This window comes from Pongo abelii, chromosome 17 (genome assembly GCF_028885655.2).
Source record: "Pongo abelii isolate AG06213 chromosome 17, NHGRI_mPonAbe1-v2.0_pri, whole genome shotgun sequence".
NCBI classification, from domain to species: domain Eukaryota; kingdom Metazoa; phylum Chordata; class Mammalia; order Primates; family Hominidae; genus Pongo; species Pongo abelii.
The window spans coordinates 88,367,273-88,383,475 of NC_072002.2; the positions used below are offsets into that span (position 1 = coordinate 88,367,273).

A 16,203-nucleotide genomic window follows, 5' to 3' on the forward strand; every position below is an offset into this window, starting at 1 on the left:
GTCTTTAAGTCCAGTCTTTGAGGATTATTCCAACCAAGAAGGCACTTAGCGGTCTCTATCCCAGGCTCTGTCAGTTAAAAAACTAGCTGCTGTATGGTTTAGCTTGTTGCTCTCGGGAAACCAGCAATTTTATTGCTTACATCAAAATATCCATTGTTTATGACTGTGGCCATGGCCTTTGAACCTCCCCGTGTTCTCTTTCAAGAAAAGTCAGTTCCTTTGAGGTCAGCAAGGAATCTTGGAATGTTTATGGGCTACCACTGTGGCTATGTAAAACCTCAGAACTCTGCTCCAGAGCTGGGCGCAGGGACAGTACCTGCTGCAGGCTTCTCTCTTGCCTCACTAATCAGGTATGGACAGTTCTCCTCAATTTACCTTCCCCAGCATTGAAACTCTACTGTAAGGCTGGGCGCGGTGGCTCAAGCCTATAATCCCAGCACTTTGGGAGGCCGAGGAGGGTGGATCACCTGAGGTCGGGAGTTTGAGACCAGCCTGACCAACATGGAGAAACCCTGTCTCTACTAAAAATACAAAATTAGCCAGGTGTGGTGGCGCATGCCTGTAATCCCAGCTACTTGGGAGGCTGAGGCAGGAGAATTGCTTGAACCCAGGAGGCGGAGGTTTCGGTGAGACGAGGTCGCACCATTGCACTCCAGCCTGGGCAATAAGAGTGAAACTCAGTCTCAAAAATAAAATAAAATAAAATAAAATATAATAAACTCTACTCTACAAGCAAACTGGAACAAGGACTATTGGAGGCCAGTATTCTTGATCTGCTATGCTTCCACTCTAAAGTATGAACTGATTAGAGGAAGGGAGCCCAAAATCTTTCAGCCACTCTTACCTGAGGAGCTTCTGCAGTACAGAATTCGGCAGGATACAAATGCTGGTGACCTGCCCTCCTGCAGAGATTTTATAGCTGGAGCCTGGGAGCTGGGGTAAGATGGAGCCCTGTGTTTTTGGCTACACGTGTCTGGAATACAGCTTCCTGTCAACTCTGCTTGGGGTGAGGGAAAAAGAAAGGAGGTTGTGGATAAATTGCCAGAGATTCTTGCTGTTACCTACAGCCATTTAGTGATGTTCTAGAATAAATGTTTCTTCATTTGTTGTATGCCCCTTTGGATAATTTCCAGAGACGTACAAGGTACTTAAATCTGTAGTTGCCAGTGCTCTTCAGAGAAACAGGGCCAATGGAATGTGTGTATGTATACAGTCTGCCCTCCATATTGGTAGGTTCTGCACCTGCGGATTCAACTCACCGTGGGCATGTTTGATCCATGGTTGCTTGAATTCTTGCATGAGGAACTCTTGGATAAGAAGGGCCAACTGTCAGGGACTTGATTATCTGCAGATTTTGGTAATCCCAAGAGATGCTGAAGTCCCGTCCCACAGATACCAAAGGATGATCGTGTGTGTGTGTGTGTGTGTGTGTGTGTGTGTGTGTGTTGGGGCAGGGGTTGATTTCTGAGTGAGAGAGAGAGAGAGAGAGACAGAGAGAGAGAGACAGAGAGAGATTAAGGAATCGGATCATATGATAGTGGAGGCAAGCAGAACAGGTTGGCAGGCTGGAAACCCAGAAAACAGTTTTCCTTGAAGTCTAAAGGCCATTTGCTGGTAGGCTGGTAGAATTCTTTCTTCCTCTGGAGAGGTCAGTTTTATTATTATTATTATTATTATTATTATTATTATTATTATTAGGGCTTTCAGCTGATTGAATGAGGCCCACCCATATTATGGAGGGTAATCTGCCAAGTTGACACATAAAGTCAGTTGATGTACATTTGTACATATACATATATACACACATACAATTTTCACCAGATAGTTTCTTCACTCACATATTTGCCACCTTGGCAGAGATGGCTAGAACCACAGGGGATGAGCTGCTTCCCCATAATCTGGCTATGCAGCTAGTTTGAACTTCCTCACAGCATGACTGTACTGGCACAGTTGGGATCCTTCCATGGCATTCGCCTGTAGTGAACTTTCCATGCAAAAGAAAGTAGAAGTGGCCAATCATCTTGGAGACTGGGTCCACAGTCAGCCCAGTGCGATTTCTGCCACATTCTCCCATTTTCTTAAATTTTTAATTTTTGTGGGTATATATATTTATGGGACACAGGAGATGTTTTGATACAGGCAAGCAATATGAAAGAAGCACATCATGGAAAATGGGGTATCCATCCCCCAAAACATTGATCAATTGTGTTACAAACAATTTGATAGCACAACAAGATGTCCCACTATCTTGGTCAACATGCCAGCTTAGATTCAGGGCCTGGAGGAACAGGCCTCACCTATCATTGTGGGAATAATATGAGCACGCTCTAAAGACAAGCTACCACAGAGGTTTCCTGAAAAATACAAGCAACGATGCCAGTTCATTTCAGGAAAAAAAAAAAAAAAAAAAAAAAAAGCAAGATTAATAAATTTGCTTCAACAAGCAGAAATAATCTATGTTTCAATAGAATGTGATACCTGCATTTGGCAGCCAGAATAAACACATCTGACATATATTTTTCCTTTTTGTCTTATTTGCTAGCTACAGAATCTAGCCATGGAAGAAATTCAGAAAGGAAATTCAAAGCTAATGGTATCATGCACTGAAATAGAGAAATAAATCTCCAATGGTCACAACCCCTTCCACTAGCACATCTTTATTATTTATGCAGAAGTAGCCACTTTCCTTTAAAATGATCCCTGGCCATTAACATTCCTTAGTCCAAGCATAAGAATTGGTTCTTTAGTCAAGCAAGCCATCTCTGCACTGAAGCAGCAGGTGGTGACCAGAATAGGTGACTGCCATTTGCAGTGTTGGCTGACATTTCGAGAGCACGGGAGTAGAAACCAAACCTAAAAGAGATTTTAGAGGAGTCATGTTATACAACTTCCACTGAGACATCTCCTGACACCACACTAGAAGGAGCAGCAGGTCCTTTGTTCCTCAATACGAAGCACGGCGTATTATGTTCTTCATTTCCAATGGCAGGTGACAAGCCTTTTTGTGTGTGGAGATATATGGTGCTATATTTACCTCTGAAAAGGGCCTATGAACAGCTGCAAGGCCTGTGACACCTAGTCATTGCATATTCAAGTTTTATAATTACTGAACATTTTTCTTGTAATGAGGTAGCCGACCAAAGTGGATTGACTCTCTCTCCCACATACACTCCCTTCTATTATTTATTTCTCTTACGAATCCTTTCACATTTTTGAAGAGTGCAAAATTAGCCAGCTAGGTTAATTTATGAAATCCCTGGGAGATATATTTTTACAGTGCAACATGATTTTTAACAATCTCTTTAAGTAAGAAAAAGAAATTAAATCCATGTTCATGCGGGTGCCGCCACAGATGTGGTTGAGGCTGAAATCCAGGGAATTATTTCACTATACCGCATTTCCCAACCACCTAGGCATTCATCATTCCATAAGCTTCAATCACTCGAAATCACATTTTAAAAAGAAAGGGACCCCAAAGTGTAATTGTTGGAAATGAGCAAACTTGTTTTCATTGAAACTCTGGCATTGATGAGACATGACATCTTGGACTTATCATCTGTCTCAGCTTCTTCTGCCACAAAATGGATAATTTGGATTATCCATTATCCAAATTGGATCTCTCAGTGGTAGGGACAATACCTATAAATCACTGGGGACACATTATGGATGTTCATTAATTAATATTTCACTATTTAGGATAGAAATTTTTCTACTTTTCCAACTTTTGATGTATTAATGCCTCCAAGTGCTTGATAACACTGTGATATTTCTCAAGCTTATTAATACTTCTTGAAATAATATATAAATGAATAAGGTACTAAATACTTTTCACTGCCATTTTTTCTTTTTATTTCATATTAGAAGTTGGAAACTATAAATATACAATCAGGTAGTACAGCTTTCAGTATGAAAATTACACTTCATCTAGACCGCCATCTATGTCACCTTTTTTTCTATTGAAATCACTGTTTTTTAGAACGCAGGTCTTTCTTCATTTGTACAAATACACAGTCCTTGTTTCACCTGCACAGTGTTCCTCTGGGCCCTGGAGGCTGTCCCCTTCCACAGCTGGCTCCTAGTTGGATGGGGTGGCAGGAGAAGACAGAGGATGAGGTCTTTCTCCATGGCTGTCTCTCAGCTCCTGTCATGCTGCTGAGTCAGGAGCTGTGTCTTTCTCCAGGGACTCCTCTTCTCCTCTATTCCAGCAGTGCATTTACATCCCACAACTTCCCTGCTTTGACTCTTTGTATTTCATATGATTTTATGTATCATAAACTATTAGTTTTCTATGTATTTTTCAACCATTAACTATATAAGTAACATTTTTAGCTCCCAGCCCACATTAAAACAGTTGGTGGGCTTATTTGGCTTGTGGGTGTTAGTTTACTATTGCATGAACTGAAAAAAAAAATGGATGAAATATAAGGTTCTATGAGTCCACAATAATATTATAGAGCTAGAAAGTAAGAGGTCAAAGAAATAAAAGTGAAAGAAAGAGTGAACAACTCTTCTTTATAGGAGAATGCCAGTTAATAATATAGAAAGATTTATTAACCTGGAAAGCCACATTGCCAATCCCCCGTCTTACTGAGTTCATTAGATCTACTGTAAGAAAACACCATAAACTAGGTGGCTTATAAACGATAGAAATTTGTTCCTTACTGTTCTGGAGGCTGGGACGTTTGAGATCAAAGTGTCAGTAGATTTGGAGTCTGGTGAGGCTCCATTTTCTGCTTCTCTGTGTGTCCTCATGTAGTGCAAGACATAAATGAGATCTCTTGGGCTTATTTTATGAGGGCACTAATCCCATTTATAAAGGCTCCACCCTGAAGAACTAATCACGTCCCCAAGGCCTTACTCCTCATACCATCACCATGGGGGATAGGATTTTAACACGTCAATTTGGGTGGGAGGGTACAGACATTCAGACCATGGCACCCCCAGATTAATAACTGAATCCATTCAGAATCATCACTGAATGCCAGACACATCCATACAATGTATTTGTATCATCTCCAAGTATCATGCACAGTATCACTTATAATTATGAAATAATAAATTTACCTTTAAAATAGATCTGGTGATTAAGCAAGTGATCAAGCTTAGCAAAAGCAAGACAACCTGATATTATTTACTTTGTAGGCTGGGTGTGATGACTCATGCCTGTTATCCCAGCATTTTGGGAGGCCGAGGAGGGTGGATCACCTGAGGTCAGGAGTTCAAGACCAGCCTGGCCAACATGGTGAAACCCTGTCTCTACTAAAAATACAAAATTTAGCTGGGTGTGGTGGCTGTAGTCACAACTACTCGAGAAGCTGAGGCAGGAGAATTGCTTGAACTCGTGAGGTGGAGTTTGCGGTGAGCTGAGATTGCACCACTGCACTCCAGCCTGGGTGACAGGGTGACAGAGGAAGACTCCATCTCAAACAAAAACAAAACAAAACAAAACAAAACAAAAAAAAGTGCTTTGTAATGAGAATAATTACTATTACCTGTGAAGCATCCTTGCCAAAAGCAACAACAACAAAAGTTTAACTAAATCTAATAATCATGTGGAAACATTAAGAAAAACATTCTGAAAACACTGCCTTGGAATATTTTTAAAAGTCAGCTGTAAAAGGCCAAAAACCTTTGCAGCATGCTTCCAGATTAAGGAAAAAATGAAAGGATGATGATCAAATGCTATTTCTGAACATTGATTAGATTTGCTTTGAAAATGAGCAGATACAGTTTTTTTTTTTTTTTTTTTTGCCCTCTAGCTACCATCCCATTTCTTTTCTTTTTCTTCTTCTTCTTCTTATTATTATTATTATTACACTTTAAGTTTTAGGGTACATGTGCTCAATGTGCAGGTTAGTTACATATGTATACATGTGCCATGCTGGTGTGCTGCACCCATTAACTCGCCATTTAGCATTAGGCATATCTCCTAATGCTATCCCTCCCCCCTCCCCCCACCCCACAACAGTCCCCAGAGTGTGATGTTCCCCTTCCTGTGTCCATGTGTTCTCATTGTTCAATTCCCATCTATGAGTGAGAACATGCGGTGTTTGGTTTTTTGTCCTTGCGATAGTTTACTGAGAATGATGATTTCCAATTTCATCCATGTCCCTACAAAGGACATGAACTCATCATTTTTTATGGCTGCATAGTATTCCATGGTGTATATGTGCCACATTTTCTTAATCCAGTCTGTCATTGTTGGTCATTTGTTTTTGAGGAAAAATAAATTTAAATTTAAATATGGACAACATATTAGGTAATATAATTAAATTAATATTTTGTATCTTGGATGTTATAAAGGTGTTGTTATGTAAGAAAATGTTCTTATTCTTAGGCAAAACTTTATTAAGGTGTTCAGTGCTGGAATATCTGCAAGTTCCTTTTTTTTAGGTGAATAATTAATATTTCAGCTTTATTTGCAGGGCTTTTTTTTTTTTTTTTTTGCTACTATCAGCTTTTGAAATTTAAATGTATATCTCCACTGCACACTCCCAGCACCCCCCCAAAAAACCCGCAAATTGATGATAAATATTTTGACAGACAAACATTTTGAGTGTGCAGTGAATATCTCCACTGCACACTCCCAGCACACCCCCGAAAAACCCCACAAATTAATGATACATATTTTGGCAAAAAAAAAAAACAAAAACAAAAGAACTCCCGTCCTAGGCTTTTGCTAATATACAATATTTTAAACTCTTTTTGTATTAGTTCAACCTCTAGCTCAAGCCTCTTATTAGTTACTTGGGGTGTGGCTTTTTCAATTTTTTATCTTTTTAATTCCAATAGTTTTGGGGGTGCAGGTGGTTTTTGGTTACATGGTAAGTTCTTTAATGGTAATTTCTGATATTTTAGTGCACCTGTCACCCTAGCAGTGTACACTGTACCCAATATATAGTCTTTTATCCCTCACCTCACCTCATTCCCAACCTCCCCTTGCTGAGTGCCTAAAGTCGACTATACAGCTTTTAATGGCTTTGCATACTCATAGCTTAGCTCCCACTTAGAGAACTAACAGTATTTGATTTTCTGTTCCTGAGTTACTTCACTTAGAATAATGGCCTCCACCCACCCAAGTTGCTGCAAAAGACATTATTTTGTTCCTTTGTATGGCTGAGCAGTATTCCATGGTGTATATATACCACACTTTCTTTATGCAGTCATTGGCCGATGAGCACTTAGGTTGGTTCCATGTTTTTGCAGTTGTGAATTGTGCTGCATGTGTCTTTTACAGGCTCAACGACAACACAAGAGCAGGAGAGAGATGGAGTAATTTGAATATGTTCATCATTCAAAAATTAAATAACATGCACATTTGAACTTAGTACTAATTATTCTCTTGAACATCGGAGCTTAACACATTCATTACATACAAGTGGGTTAAGTTTGTTGTCAGAACACAGGGTTTCACTTCTGGCTGTGCCACTTTTGAGCTTTGTGACCTTGAGCAAGTTGCCACACCTATACAAGGATTATAGCACAATCGTTAGACTGGGAATGATGATGGCAGTTTTGAAACATTAAATAATACTAATGCTTATATATCACTCAGCACTACATTTTGTACACAGTAAGCACTCACTTGATATTAAACTGTTGCTTACATACTAATCAACAGTGTATCTGGTTTTGTTATCTATATAGACCTGTTATGTTCCAAGCACTTTGTAGGGCATGAGAATACAATGCTGCATAAGACACAAAACCCTGATGTTATCACAGAGCTTACAGTAAGATTGGAAGGACAGACAACCAAATAAGAAATTATAATTCAGAGTATGAAGTACCATAGCCTAGTATAAAGGATAAAGTACAATTTTACAGCAGAGTCATCAGACTTAACCTAAATGTATCAAGAAAGAAGCCAATATGAAGAGACCTTAACAAGGGAATCTGAAGGACCAGTGGAAGAGTGGACATTATCTGAGCATGAAAGAAATATGTGTTCATGGAGACAGTACACATGTCTATATTTATGACAGGGCACTTTTTCAAAAATTGTAAAATTCAGAAAGCAGGGATATATAATATGGTTAAATAAATGATAACAAATATGTCTGGGCCAGTTTTAACATCTTAAGACTAAATTATAATATTTTACCTCTACAACAGTAAACAGGGTAAGTGCAGTAAAGTACTACATGATCAAGAAAGTAAAGTTTAAAAATTATAATAAAATAAAGAGCATTCCTGTCATTAACAATCATTATATTAGGCTGGTACAAAAGTAATTACTTATTTAAACTATTAAACTTTAATAGTTTATTAACTTTATTAGGTTAGTGCAATTACTTCTGTAATTACTGGCAGTTTTCATAAGACAATGTAGCAACATTGAACTGATGATGGAAAACTAGTATGTTCATTATCTTTTTATCTAACAATAATGTCTCAATTGTCTTGTAATATCAAATCTTAAATTATATTTTTTCTTTCCTGTGTACACCCTAACTTCCTTTAGCTTAGCGATTTGTTAATTATCTTTATTTCCAGAGACCACCTGAAAGCCCTCAGTGGATACTTAGTTGTTAAATAAGTGAATGAATGACTCCCTTTTAGTTAATCTCAATAGAAATAAGGAAAGAGGCCCATAAGGCTATATGTCTTATAGCTTAACAAGCCTAATTATTGAGTGTAATATGAACATTAGATATCATTTAAATAGGGCATACATCATGATTGAGTATAAAAATGGTTTCCATCCTTGTCATACAATTTTAAAGCAAAGACTTTATAATCAGACACCTGTCATCCATGCACTATAAGGACAGGCTACAATACAGTGATATATGAAATTGACAAAGATGTCTGAGATTTAAACATGCATGCATATAAGATAATGCGAAGACTTTCGTTCATGTATTTTTTTAGGAACAGAGGTGCAAGATGAAAAATCGTATTTCATACCTCCTTTGAAGCTTCACGTGGTCATGATATATGTCCCAGAGTTGCTCTGTAAGGACAGAAGCCAACCTGGGAGCCAGCCAGTGGAGAGACATATGTTAAAAGATTCAGAGCATATGGATATTACTGAAAACTGAAGCAGTAAATAAATAAACCATAAAGTGAAAACTGTATGTGGGGATGAGATTTATTAATCAATGCCTAATGATACAGAGGATAAAACTGTTTATCATCATTAATACAAGCACTTTGACTTCTTAGGGTATCTTCAGTAACTGAGCTCCACAAGTCAGAAATCATCTGTAACTCCAGAAGCTGCCAGAAAATTAAATTCCTAGAGTAATTTAAGTTTGCCTAGATTCATGCATAATTCAACTATTTCAAAATGTACAATATTTAAAGCGAAGCACCTAGCTGTAAATCCAGTTAATTTCCAACAAGCAACTTAGCGAATAAATGCATGCAATAATAAAATTAAGTGAAAGTGGTCAGGAAAGCTTTAAACAGTACCTAACCCTCACATTCATTTGCTTATCATCATGCATGACTTTCCGTCCTCAACACTCACTTTGTGCTAATCACTGGGCTAGACAAAAAATAAAATAAAATAAAAACTACAAAAAATTGCTAACAATTCTTTAGTGCTAACCATACACACAGCCTTTTGATGTTGTATGTGCATTATTTTCTAAACCCCTCAATAACAAAATGAGATGAGTACTTTGTTATTCTTATTTTACAGGTAAGAAAATAAGAAAATTGAGGCACAGCGCATGTGGCATGCCTTAGATGATGCCGGTGGTGAGCAGGGAAGCCTGGCTTTCTATCCTGATGATGGGATCACAGAATCTCCACTTTTAAAGAGTCCTTTATCCTGATCTTCAAAGCCAAGCACAGAAAGACAAACATGGTATGGTCTCACTTATTTGTGAGATCTAAAACTCAAAACAATTGAACTCATGGCATAGAGAGTAGAAGTATGGTTATCAGAGGCTGGGAAGGGTAGCTGGGTGCTTGGGGGGAGGTAAGGATGGTTGATGGGTAGAAAAAAATTGAATGAATAAGACCTACTATTTGATAGCACAAGCGGGTGACTGTAGTCAATAACAACTTAATTGTACATTTGAAAATAACTAAAAGGGTGTAATTGGATTGTTTGTAACTGAAAGAATAAATGCTTGAGGGGATGGACATCCGTTCCCCATCATGTGTTTGTTTCACATCGCAGGCCTGGATCAAAACATCTCCTGCACCCCATAAATATAGACAACTACTATGTACCCACAAAAATTGTATAAATAAATAAATAAAACTTAAAAAGTGTGTTAATGGGCAATTATGACACCAATTGTTATAATAGAACTAAACACAGAGTGAAGAGGAAACATAGTAAATAAAAGTTAGTTTATTTAACATTAATAAAAGAGTCAGGGAAGCTTTGTCAGAGAAGAAGTGTGAACTCATCCAGCTTCCTGCAGAAAGATGACACCATTTTTAGCCAAATGATAAAATGGGAGTCAAGCTGGCAGAGGGGCATTTCAGCCTGATGATAGAACGTGTGTGAAGGCTTAAAAGTAAGGATGGATTTGGCAGGTTCAAGTAAAAACAGCAGCTCCACTGACTGCAAGCCAGTCGAAGGAAAGGAATGCCTTCTGAGCTGGGTTGGGCGGGGCTGGACTGGACACAGGCCGGGATGTGGCCATAAATGGGCCGGGGAAAGGCCAATGTCATCTTCGGGGCTGTCAGTTTCAAGCAAAAGGGAAAGGACGCTGCATTTGGATTTTAGGAGGAAAAACATACTATGCATCAGAATGGATCAGAGTGGACAACAATAAAGACAGAAAAATGATAAATTGTGAAAAATCCAAGGTAAGATATTCAAATAGTGACAGGGGAAATGGAAGTGAAAGCATAAACAAATATGGGGGATTGGAGATGTAAATTTGTTAGGTCTTGGGCCAGTATGAGATTACAGGAAAGAGAGGGAGGGAGAGAATTCAGATTTCTGACATGGGAAGGGGATGCATAGGGTTTTCGTCAAGAATGTTTAGGATTCAGAAGGAAGAAGAGATGGTTGGGAAGTGTGCGGGAAAAGGAGGATGTCTTCTGCTCTCCAGGCGTCATTCTGCCCTGAGAATCCTGGATGAAAATATCTAGGAATTGTGTCTTAATCTGGCTGAAGTGTGTGCAAAATGCCAAAGCACTGGTTAATTCAAACAAAAGCAGTGAAAAAAAATCGGATAAATATCAAGTGATTAAAGTCATTTCAATCATTTGAAGTAAAAAATAATTAATGAATTTGTGTTAAATAATTGCCACTATACCAGTGTCATGGGCTTTGTATTGCAATTACTTTTAAGCATTTTGACCCATTGTGATTACGGTCCAGGTCTCAGAATTTCCTATGTCTTCACAAAATAATGATTTTGGACCAGATTAAAATGCTAGTAAGTATTTTCACATCTGTATTGGAGTAAAAGACACATGCAGCTAAAAACTAATTTTTGTTTTGAGAATTTTTAAATCAAATAAATGTGTTGGTTTTTATAAGCTACAATATTTAACATTATATAGAGTTTAAGTTTTTATAAAGCGTGCTCACATTTTCTTAGTTAATGCTTAAAATAAGCTTTTGAGGAATATAGTGTTACAACCACTTTAAGTGAGGAAACTGACTTTCTAAGATTTTATCGTATAATTTTTTTCCGTCCAAAATTAATCAGCTAATATGCAGAGAGTCAGGCCATTACTTTAGTCTCAGTATTTAGATCATATATTCTATTCTCTTCTTCTACCTAAGTGAACACTTAAAGTATTAAAGTATTTGTTTAGTAGTAGGACTTCTGATTCAAAATACTGTCTTCTGAAAACTGTAGGAAAATTATGGCAAGGAACTAAAATGGGAAATACATCTATGATAGCAAAAAAATTTAGAAATGAACCACACGGAGGAGAGAGATATCAACACATTTATGGAAGACAAAATTACATGGAAATTTGGAATTAATGGTTTATAGTGAAGACAACACTGTAGAATCCATCAGCAATGGTGCTGTCTGCCAATCTTCATGGTGGGACCCCAGGACAACATTTTGAGTTTCTAAGGCTCCAGCGAGAGAGGAAGAGCGAAGCATGGCTGAAACAGGGGCACTAAGTGGAAGTCCACCCACAAAAACCATCTTTACCCACTGTGCATCATCCCAAAGCATTCTGGATGAACATAGGCACAAAATGAAGACGCCACATTTTGAGCTGTCGATCATGATTGAAATATTCTCAATCTTGAAAATGTAAAACAAATCCACGGTTGGCTATAGTTGGACAGTCAGAAAGGATCGATAGTTGTGTTAAGTGAGGCATAAACACCTTTATTTTGTGCAGAGGAAAACCAAGAGATACTTTTGAATATTAATTTGCCAACAAATAGAGGGTTAAGTAAAAGCTTAAAGCTGAAAGGTAAGCCATAGAACTAAAAATAATATAACTGGCCAAAACGAGAAGGAAGAAATAAAGTTGAGGGGGATAATGTAAAAAAGAAAAAAAAATATGTTTCAAAATTGGAAAGGGATAGGTACTGTTAAGAATTATTACATTGAAAAATTGACACATGCTTGTATTATTTAGAGTTGTTGAAGCATCAACCATGAGAAGTAAGAAAGAGGAAAGTGGAAAAGTGTAGCCTCTGTGAATGAAAATGAGTGGGCACAAGTGAACGGGAGACCATTGCTTTTTACAAAAATGTATCTTTTATATCAAAATATTCTCTAATGTACAAATGTTTTCTTCATGTACATAATATATTTGGATAAAAATAAAGGCATTAGTCAGTTTACAAAATATATGTCCTCTAGGTATTATTCTTCATTTTTGTCTTATGATAATATCTATTGCTTTCTAACTTTGAAAGTTAAACATTTTAACAAAAGCATAATGCAATTTAAAAATTTTCAAGAGTTTTAACCGATTTGAGTCAGAACACAAAACCAGCTTTTTAGATTGATTTTCCTTGCTCAATGATCTTCATATATCCAACTAATCTTTGACCTCATCACATTGCATAATATCCTTTGTGTTGTCTGTCTTATATTCTTTTACTGTCAAATGCAGAAGAAGCCAAGGTAATTAAAATAAACAGAAAGAAGCAAACAAAAGCAGCAGCTGAAACCAAGATACCTGCAGGGGTTGGGAGGATCCTTTGCCAAGTGTGGCCTGGGCCAGGGCCAGCACTCAGACCCCAAAGACCAGCAGGTCTGCATGCAAAAATATGAACAATCAGAAAACTGGTCTAAGCCAATGAATTTAAAAGTATGATTTGTTTTAGAACTTGTCATTTAATTCTTCACTTAATAAAAATTAATTGGAATAGTTACTTTGGAACAAGAGAGAAAATCCCAATGTACAAATTTTTGTTCATTTAGTAAACGGTCATTTAATATCTACATATGTAAGCACTCTTTCAGGTCTTAGAATATCCCAGTGAAGAAAACAGGTAAAGACCCTGTCTCAGTAATGAATTAGAAAGAACTATGGCTGTCCTCAGATTACTTGAATATAAAGTCAAATTGTTAAAGTCTAATTGTTGTGTCTTTACTGGATTTATCATAAATATACACTCACAATTACTAAACTACACAGATATTATATACAACAAAGAATTAATATTACTTAAAAGGCATAAACCACAACTGATAAAACAAGTGTAACAATACAACTCTTAGAAGATTAGAAATGGAATCATCACACGATGTTAATGAGTCAGAACAGCTGCTACCTGTTAATGAGTTTAAGAATTAAAAAAGAAGCAATACCGACACTCTATCAATATAGCAAACGGCTCAATCCCCTAGTTATTAAGCAATACATAGTAAAACAGCAATTAGATGATGAAATTTATGAATTTATAGTTTTACATTTATTCAACAATCTCAGCTGTGGCTGTGTTAAAAAATGCCGGACATTAATTAAACATTTTACCAATATTACTACATTAATTCTCATAACATTCTGAGGATGCAGTACTTTACACTCCCACTTTGTAGATGAGACAGTTTAGCCACAGTTTGAAAAAACTTGACCAGAACACACCTCTCGTACATGGTGGAGCTGAGATTAGAAGCCAGGTAGTTTAGCTTTGGTGTATTTTTTTTTTCTTTTTCTTTGAGATGGAGTTTCACTCTTGTTGCCCAAGCTAGATGCAATGGCAGGATCTCAGCTCACTGCAACCTCTTCCTCCCGGATTCAAGTGATTCTCCTGCTTTAGCCTCCTGAGTAGCTGGGATTACAGGCGCCCGCCACCATGTCTGGCTGGTTTTTTTATTTTTAGTAGAGACAAGGTTTCACCATGTTGGCCAAGCTGGTCTCAAACTCCTGACCTCAGGTGATCCTCCTGCCTCGGCCTCCCAAAGTGCTGGGATTACAGGCATGTGGCACTGTGCCCGGCCACTTTAGTGTATTTTTAACCACAACACTATACTCGGAGGAAAAGTGGCCTCTGACTAGTTGCTCTTAGGAGCATAAATTGTTACAACTTTTAAAAAGGCATATAACAGTGTATATTAACATTTACAATGCACATCTTTTGAACTAGTGGCAAAAAATAAAAATAAAAAAAACACACACACACACCACCACCTCAGAAATAGGCAGACTGATTAAGAACAGGTAAAGTTTAAATAAATTATAACATATCCACTCAAAAAGACCCATGTGTCTATTAAAATAAAGCAGGTTTGATATAAATGTGTACTCCAAAGGGTCATTAATAGTATATGATCAAGGCCCCCCCAAAAAAGCAAACCAGATACTAAAAAGTAATATTGAATATAATCTATTTTTATAGAAAATAAAACACTATTTGTGCATATATATTTGCATTTACTCAGCACATGATCATAAGTAAAATCATGTGACAATGCACGCTACACTGTTAACGTTGATTATTTGAAAGTCTGAGGCTGAAGAAAAGGATATTAATCAATAACAATATTAGCTAAAGTGCATTGAGTACTTACCATTTGCTTTAAGAGACCAGGATAGGCTGGACGTGGTGGCTCACACCTGCAATCCTAGCACTTGGGGAGGTCGAGGCGGGCAGATCACCTGAGGTCAGGAGTTTGAGACAAGCATGACCAATAAGGTGAAATCCCCTCTCTACTAAAAACACAAAAACCTAGCCAGGCGTGGTGGTGGGCACCTGTAGTCCCAGCTACTCAGGAGGCTGAGACAGGAGAATTGCTTGAACCCGGGAGGCAGAGGTTGCAGTGAGCTGAGATCATGCCACTGCACTCCAGCCTGAGCAACAGAGTGAGACTCCATCTCAAAACAAAAAACAAACAAACAAACAAACAAAAAAAGAGATAGACCAGAATAAATAATAAAGATAAGGACAATGATCAGTGAATCAGAGACAAACAACAGACAACACAGAAAAGATTAACAAAGGCAAAATGAAAAAGATAATGAAACAGAGTAATCTGTGCCAAGACTAATTAGAAAAAGACAAATCACATGGAAGTATCATATAGAATAGATTAAAATGAATTCAGACACAATGGCAATTAATAAAATCATGAGAATATTTTATAGTATTTCATATACCAATAAATATTAAGGAATTCAAAAACATATAATAAAAGATTTTTATAAATAAGTTTGGAGAGACTAACAATCAAAAAATGATAATAAAAGAACTATCCTCAAAATAACCCAACTCTGGATAATTTTACAAGTATGTTCTACCAAGCTTCCAGGAGGCAGCCAATATCTATCTTTTACAAATTGTTCCAGAAAAAAATCAGAGACAGTTGCCCAGTGAATTTTAGGAAGATAATATATACTTAATTTCAAAATCAGATGACAGAATACAACCAAAGGTGTATTTTAAAGCATTAATAAAATATTACATAATATAATTTATATTGAACTCAACCATCATTCATCCAAAGATGTGCATTAGAATGAAATGAAAATTCAGGGTAGTTTAACATTAGAAGATCTATTTATATAACTGACATTATTAGTGCCTAAAGAAAAAATTATGTATTTATCTTCAACAGCTTCAAAACCATCATTTGGTAATATTCAACTCCTACTGCAATCACAGAAAAATGTTCTCAGATAAGTTGAAAATTTAGGGGAATCACGCCACTTGATAAAAGCCGCCTGTAAAAAAAAAAAAAATACAAAAAAATACTTTAGAGAAAACATTATATCTTATGTTTTATTCATTGTGATCAGGAATGATATTGATACCAGGGATTGCTAGACACAATGTTGGAGTCCCAGCTTACACAATAA

The 16,203-nt window shown here is 37.1% G+C and overlaps 1 long non-coding RNA gene across 2 annotated transcripts; it reads left to right on the top strand.

The window, feature by feature from the left end:
- Positions 1-251: 251 nt before the first annotated feature.
- Positions 252-13,480, top strand: LOC129051632 (uncharacterized). 2 transcript variants are annotated; one of them, XR_008516028.1, is made up of 4 exons: positions 252-350; positions 9,650-9,817; positions 12,532-12,647; positions 13,015-13,480. It is a non-coding gene; the product is annotated as an uncharacterized LOC129051632 (long non-coding RNA). The 2 variants fall into 2 exon arrangements; XR_010137627.1 differs by lacking the exons at positions 12,532-12,647; positions 13,015-13,480 and adding an exon at positions 10,136-10,227.
- The last annotated feature ends 2,723 nt before the right edge of the window (positions 13,481-16,203 follow it).